Raw genomic sequence first — 6,875 nt, 5'->3', positions numbered from 1 at the left:
AATTAAAAATAGTACACATTGACTCAAGGCAATAAAATTACCAAGTGCTAAGGGAAAGTTGAATTAAGGGTGGCAACATTTGATCAAGGAATCCTATGGGAAGAAATAAATGTTCTAATCAGTTCAGACAAAATGCCTGTTCCCGAGACATAAAAGGAAAACTCAACACCAAGAAGGTCAAACACAGCCCCAAGCCTGAGAGAGCTGTGACCCCTAGAGGGCCTTAGTCCCGGTGAGCGAGGTGGAGGTGTCTGAGCAGTCACGAGAGGGCCCGCAGGGACCCCGCACACCCCATTCTCTCCCTTGGCAGCAAAGAAATGCTCCCTCCGCAGGCTTCAGTTGTTAAGTGAGCAAACTCCCTGGATTCACCCCACAATTGTGACACACATGAATTCGGAGACCCGCGACCCCCACAGGCCAAGTGGGGACAATCCGTGTGAAGTGAGGCTGCAGGCGAAGGGGGCTTCGGGGCTGGGCTGAGGTCGCCCTGTGCAGATAGAACACGACCACCGCGCCCGAGGTCCCAGCGGCTGTCGCAGCCCCTACTGAGGAGACTGAAGACCCCCGAGCCGAACCAGGGGTGGACTGGGAGCCATAGACTCCCCAGCCGACCCGAGAAGGCCCAGTCCCGAGGCTACAGCGGTTTCCAATCCTTCCCTTTCTCTGGGAACACCTGGCCCCTCACCTTCACCATTTCCCAGCTCGGGGGTCTCTCAGCGCCCCCTCCATGGGGATGCGGGTCTGTCACCAGGCGAGGAGAGATGCACTTCAGCCGCCCTCAGTGCCTAGGCCGCGTCAGACCGGATCCCGCCTGGGGCCGTGCGGCCTCCACACTGCGCATGTGCGGCGGGACCGAGGCCAAGGCCTGGTGGTCGGGGACAGAAGCACAACGTAGCAAGCGCTGACCTGGCTTCGACCTACCCCTAACCATTTTAGCAGCGTACTGGCTAAATTCTCAGTGATTTCCTATCATCTGCTAATTCTCGAGCCCCATTCATCTATATGTATAAATTCCACAGCGGGCCATCGCCCAGCATAGAGGATGAGAAAGCCATTCCTGCATATTCTCTCGCTCCTTCTCTTTCTTTCCTCTCTCATTTGGCTTTGCGTGTTTGGAGCCTGCCAGTGCGCTGGAGTGCAGCGACCTCATCGTAACCCACAGCAACCTCAAACCCCTGGCTCAAGCCAGCCTGGAGGCCTCGGCCTTCTCAGTAACTGGGACTGTACAGGTGCCTCCCACCACGTTGGGCTAATTTTGCTACTTTTTTGGTAGATACTGGCGTCACACTCTTGCTCAGGCTGGCCTGGAACTCCCAACCTCAAGCTATTCCCCCCTCCCCCCCCACATTCTGTTGAGCAGCGCGTGTGTAATGTGAGTCAAACGTGTCCCTGCACCCCTCGCCCACCTCTGATTTTGATGGAAAAAATTAAAAAAGACAATAATCCAGAAAGGAAACTGTTTGAAAGGAGCGATTCCTGTTACACACTTACAATGTTATAATTTAAAACAAATCAATAGGGAATACTCATTGGAATTAAAACGGAATGAAGTACTGATAAATGCTGCAACGGAGTGATCCTTGAAAACATTGTGTTAGGTGAAAGAAGTCAGAAGCAAAAGAGCATGTGCTATATAATTCCATTTATATGAAACGTCCAGAAAAGGAATCTATACAGACTGGAAGTAAATTAGCGGTTATTTAGAAACTGGGGCTGAGGAATGAGGACTGACTGTATAAACCAGCACAAGGAGTATTGTTGGGATGATTAAAATCTGAAACTGGATTATGATGATGGTTAGCAACTCAGTAAAAATGACAAAAATATTGAAGTTAGCCATTTAAAATTGGTGAACTTTATGATAATATATAATTCAATATATTTGTTAATTGAAAATTCATTTCATGTTAAAAGAATATAGGAAATTAAGAGGCAATAGGAAAAAAGATTATAGGAAATTATAGTTTCTTGATGAACCATAAAGCATCCTTTGCTTTACCGTTCTTACATTAAAAGGTGGAAAGATTGTTTCTGCTTGTCTTTAGCAATATCCAACTACATTTTTCTTCTTCTTGTGTGAAACACTTTCTTTATTTCCATTATTCTAAAGGACATGGCTACCTTCTTTGAACCACTTTTCCTGGAGCACTCTCTGAAACATAGATTTTCTGTTGTTTGTCCATTGACTTTTTAATTCCTAAGTTCTTGACAATAGGGACTCGATATGTGCTAAAAGTGTAAAAATACCAGACAAGAGGAACAGAAAATCTTTGCTTGCTGAGTTTGAGTGAAATCTAATAGAGGTGGGTGTATGGTTAACATTTTTGCCACAAGGTAGAACTAAAGGATTTTCACTGGACTTTCAAAAGCAGTTTAGAAGATGCTGCAAACTTTGCTTCCATTTCTCAAGTGCAGATGAAAAAATGGGTGCAAGGCCCCATAATACCCTTACGTCCCTTAAATGACCACTACTGCAACTCTAAGCTTTAGATAAGCCCTTTTCAGAGACGATTAAGAATAAAGAGGACTGATAATGTCCTGTAAACAAGGGTGCTCCAAGTGCGATCTCCAGAGACGTAGTGGCAACATCATCTGGGAACGTATTAGAGATGCACATTCTTTAGCCACACTCACGACTTAACCAAATCAGAAACTCTGGGGATAAGAACTAGAACATGGCATATTTAAAAGTTTTCTGGGTGACTCTGCTTCATGCTAAAGTTTGAAAACCCTTGTTGTGAATATAAGAATACAAATGTGGGTGTCAGGAGACCAGAGTATAATCCATGGAACTGGACTAACATTGCAAGCCAGATTTGTGTGTAACATATTTAACTTCTCCTAGCCTCAGTTTTTCTGTAAGTTACATGGAAATGGTAGAATCTGTGTCAGTTTCCTACCGCTGCCATAACCTTATCAAAAATTATTTAGTTTGGACAGCACAGATTTATTACTTCATGATTTCCATAGGTCAAAGATCCAAGCACAGTAAGGGTTAGCTGGTTTCTCTGTTTAAAATCTAACAGGGCCAAAATTAAGATGGCTGCCATCAAAGTACTTATCTGGAGGCTCTTAGGGAAGAATTTAATTTCAAGCTTATTTGGGTTATTGACAGATTTCATTTCATTGAGATTGTTGGATTCAGGTTCCTGGGCCCCCACCCATCTCTAAATCCTTCTCATTCTTTGACTTAACAGAGCATCACATTTAACTCACTCTGAATCTCTCTGGTTTCTCCTCTGCCTTCCTCACTGTGAGAGAATGTTCTCTGCTTCTAAGAGATTATGTGATTATTGGAGTCACCCAGATAATCAAAAATAATTTCCCTAGAGTTAGTAACCTTAATTACACAGGCAAATTCTCTTTTGTACAATAACATATTTTCGGGCACGATATCTCCTCAGATTCTCAGTGTGGAATTCTCCTGAGGACCTTAACTCTGTTTACCAAAAAATCCATTTTTTAAGTTACAAAGCACCATAAATGTAGATAGATATATTGGAAGGGCTGGATTATGGGAAAGCACCAACTTAAATAATAAAGTGGCAATAGACTAAGAGTTGTCTATTCTTGGAAGTATCACAAGTAAAACCTCTTTAGATGACAATGACTATTACAGTTCACTAGTTCTTGGAGATCTGGAATCATTTCTCTTCCACTGCAGGTTAATGTGTAGATACTGCTGAAGCCTACTGGGCTGGATGAAACATAGCAGTACATCAAACAACAAAATTTATTATTAGACTGAAGATAAATGTTACAGGATAACATCATAGGTGAATCTAAAAGGCCCATAATTGGCTCTTTTAGATTTTAGGGTTAGATTCTCAATGATCACTAATGAGAAACAATTTGTACTATTCAACCTGACAGAAAACTTTAGTTTACATAAAGAATAATTCATTGACAGTTGAATTTATTCATTCTGTAGTCTTCTTTTAAACATTTGATTAATGCAATACACATGCATTGTATAAAAAGTATTAAAAAGATACCATGTGAAACACATTATAAAGTATAGAATTTTCTGCCTCTTTTATCAATCTAGCATCCAGATATAACCATTCCCCATAGAAAAGTGTTTTAATGTTGTCACGCCCCATCGGGCTCCTATGGCCCTGGTCTCAGTTAGTGCAGGAAGGAACCAGGCGAGAGGCAGATTAGAAGTACAAGCTTGTGGAAGGCGGGCTAGCCCTTACTTTCCGGGTAGCCCCGAGCAACCTCCGTACCAGCCTTTTATTGAAAGGGAATAATACAGGTGAGGGGAGTAATTAACTGAAAAGGTGATCGATCATACGGTGGTCAAAACGCTGGCCCCCTTGACGGGGTTGCGGATCAGGAGGAATATCAGTGACCGTAACCAGAAAAAGCCCCAAAGTGTTTTCCCACTCAAAGTCACCAGTATTACACCATTCTAATACAGCCTGCATAACAGAAGTCACAGGTGGTTCGTTTATATAGGGAGGTGCTGAGGGCAAAACGGGGTGCTCTGAGTTAGCATTTCTGACAGTGAGACTATTTATCTGATCTTCCAATTGTTTAATTTGTTCAGCCATAGTGGTCATAGAGGTGATTACTTGCTCTTTCATATCATATGCTCTCACTTCCCAATTTTTCTTAGGTCCAGTTTCCCACTGAACCTCACTATCCTCGCTTTCAGATACTGATTGAACATCACTGTCTTCCTCAGTTTCCACTTCTCACCACTTCCGAAACAGAAAGTTACCCATGTCTTTGCTTATTTTATCAGACACCTTACTTATTATAAGGGCGGTTTCTTAATTTCTAAATTGGCCAAAAGGTCCCGCTTCCCCTGAGCGGAGTTTCCCTTCAGACTTCCTTCCACCATCTACCAAAGGCCTCACCTACATTCAGGTGTTGTCCCCTTTGGTCCACATCCCTGGTGTCCTGTTGTGTCCTGCTATATCCTGCTAACTACGCCAAAATGTCATGACTCGTCAGGCTCCTATGGCCCTGGTCTCAGTTAGCACAGGAAGGAGCCAGGCAAGCGGGAGATTAGAAGTATAAGCTTGTGGAAGCCGGGTTAGCCCTTACTTTCTGGGTAACCCCAAGTAACCTCCACACCAGCCTTTTATTGAAACAGAATGATACAGGTGAGGGGAGTAATTAACAATGACCACGTGCTGAGGGCACGGGCTCCTTCTCCATAAGGAGCACCTGTGGACAAGTCACCCGCGAGTCCAGCCCTCAGCAGTAAATCCTCTTGCTTAGAGGTCGTCTGTCTCTTGGCGTCCTCTACATAATGTTAAACTCTCTGGTTATTATTTGGAAGTTCAATTTTACACCCCCCCCCCATCAAAAGACAGTTAAAATTTTAACCTTCACCTTCATCAGGTTTTTTTTTCTGGCATAATGATAGACATATATGTCCCCAAATCTTTCAAATTCCCTTACAAACCATCTTCCTTTAGTTTTTATCATTATCCTCCAACTGCTTTTAAAGATATTTATAAAACTTGTTAGCTATGAAATTAATGGGTCTCTTAAATTTTCTTCCAGATAAAAAACATGGACTATTATGCAGCCTTAAAGAAAGATGGAGACTTTACCTCTTTCATGTTTACATGGATGGAGCTGGAACATATTCTTCTTAGCAAAGTATCTCAAGAATGGAAGAAAAAATATCCAATATACTTATTCCTACTATGAAAACAATTTATGGCTTTCATATGAAAGGTATAACCCAATTATAGCCCAAGAATATGGGGAAAGGGGAGAGAGAGGGGAGGGAGGAGGCTGGCTGGAGGGAGGGTTAGGGGTGGGACCACACCTATGGTGCATCTTACAAGGGTACATGTGAAATTTACTAAATGTAGAATAAAAATGTCTTAACACAATAACTAAGAAAATGCTGTGAAAGCTACATTAACCAGTTTGATGAAAATATTTCAAATTGTATATAAAACCAGCATGTACCCTATGATTGCATTAATATACACACCTATGATTTAATAAAAAAAAAAAGCTACAGAATTATAAATTGCCTCCACATTCCACTATAGGATATATTCCTTTTGGCTCGGCGCCTGTGGCTCAAGCGGCTAAGGCGCCAGCCACGTACACCTAAGGTGGCAGGTTCTAATCCAGCCCGGACCCATCAAAACAACAATAATGGCTGCAACCAAAAAATAGCCGGGCGTTGGGGTGGGCGCCTGTGGTCCCAGCTACTTGGGAGGCAGAGGCAGGAGACTCGCTTGAGCCCAGGAGTTGGAGGTTGCTGTGAGCTGTGATGCCATGGCACTCTACCCAGGGGGACAGCTTGAGGCTCTGTCTCAAAAAAAAAAAAAAAAAAAAAAAAGGATATATTCCTTTTGAAAAAGTTCACAGAAATTACAGTATTTTAATAATGTATATGTTGTATAAAACATATATAAAATATATAAGTAATATATCCAGAAAATAATGCATTTAACTTTGAGGCAAATGTTAAAAAAATTACTTATCCTTGGGGTTATTTTATTTTCCCAGCATCCTGCTTCAAAATGCTATTATTCTGATCTGAAAATTTGCATTTCTCTTTTGACTTGTATTGTGAAATTTGTACAGTTTTACCAAATATTAATTGAGTACTTACTATATGCTATAGACCTTTCTAGGCATAGAGATACAGCCATGAGGGGAATAGACAAAATTCCTGCCTTCATAAGATTTGTGTTCAGCATCTAAAGATACCATGGTGTAGAGGAAAATACACAAATAAAAATCTTCTGGAATCTCTGTTATCCCAACTCAATAGCTGACAGACATCACTGAGTTCCCATATATTAGACTGTCTGGGCTTTTACTCCTCTGACTGGAAGGATCCTGGGACTATTTACTTTATTAGAAGCACCCACAAATGGGAAATAGAAGGG

Source organism: Otolemur garnettii, unplaced genomic scaffold, assembly GCF_000181295.1.
Source record: "Otolemur garnettii isolate 467f Iridium unplaced genomic scaffold, OtoGar3 scaffold00207, whole genome shotgun sequence".
In the NCBI taxonomy this organism is placed as follows: Eukaryota; Metazoa; Chordata; class Mammalia; order Primates; family Galagidae; genus Otolemur; species Otolemur garnettii.
Note: the sequence above shows the minus strand (reverse complement) of the source record.